Below are 1,337 nucleotides of genomic sequence, written 5' to 3'. Positions count from 1 at the left end.
GTGAAGGATTATATTTTGTTTCCGAAACACAAATAAATGAATAATAAATGAGGATGAAAAAGTTAAATATTCCTTACGGAAGAATTTCAATTAACCTATGTAGAAAGAATGAGGGGACACCACACCCTTAGAACACCACAGCAATAACTGCTGCAGGCAAAATTCATAGATGTGTACGCATATGTCCATTCATCAAATTATACACTTTACATATCTACAGTTTCTTATATGGCAATTATACCTTAATACCACTGGAAAATGTATTAATCTAATGCATTTTATTCTCCAATGAAAAGTCAATTTGTTTCTTGACTCAAGTAAAGAAGGCAACCTTCTGTAGGCAGAAGAACTGTTCTAATACCTGTAATTCAGGTATCCCTTATGCCCTCACCTTGACCACTTCCAACTTCCAACAGCTACCTGCATTTGCCTGATGGATCTCTCTGGCTACTGAAGCCTAGCTTGCCTGCTCATATGTCTGGCCAGAAGTGCCAGCAAATTAATGGCCCCAGAGGAACTTACTTCAACCAGTTGGCTCAACCCATCTCTGCAGGGAACTGATTGGTGTATAAATAACCCAGCTTCCTCATCCTCTGGGTACAGTAACTTAAATAAGTGTTCCACACCATTTTCCAGAATTCCACAAGATTATGCTCTCCAGTTGCCTACAGAAGTACCTGACTTAATAATGTATCCTTTATTGGTTGCCCTCCCATAATTGTTTCATTTCCTCACTTCCCTGTTGGTGTTTCCTTTACCTCTAAATAAACTACTTGCACTTGAATCCTTGTCTAGGGGCTGGCTTCTGGGGGAAACCAAAATAAGACAAATATTTAATGGGTACTTTTAGTGAATAATGAGCATCTCTTAGAAAAAAATAGCTAAGGAACATAGTTCTCTTGAATAGAAAAGCTACCAAGAACTTCAAGAGCCAAAAATTTGGTTGGCATCTCCCTGTTGCATGTAGGGTGCATGTACAGAGGCATCCTGAGCCAGTGCAGTGAGGACTGGGTTGCTTGTGAGCATCCTGTTCACTGGCACACCAAGGACTAGAACAACTTCACCAGGCAAAAGGCTTCTACCAATAACAGAACTGAAATACATTAACATGGGTGATTTAATGATCACCTCAAGATGTCTGATCACTGGGTATCATGGAGTGATATCATGATGGCTTCTCCCAAGAACATGCCAAAACATACTCAGATGATGGCACAAGTCCTAAAGGATACGGGTACTATAGATATGAGCCAAGAGTTATAAATCAGATGTTGGAGTTTGCCTTCTGATACATAATCATGATTCTAGATGATGCAAAGTTTCACTCAGGTAATGCT

This window comes from Bison bison, unplaced genomic scaffold (genome assembly GCF_000754665.1).
Source record: "Bison bison bison isolate TAMUID 2011002044 unplaced genomic scaffold, Bison_UMD1.0 scf7180017864369, whole genome shotgun sequence".
Classification (NCBI taxonomy): domain Eukaryota; kingdom Metazoa; phylum Chordata; class Mammalia; order Artiodactyla; family Bovidae; genus Bison; species Bison bison.
The sequence above is the reverse complement of the archived record's forward strand: the minus strand, read 5'-3'. Positions refer to the sequence as shown.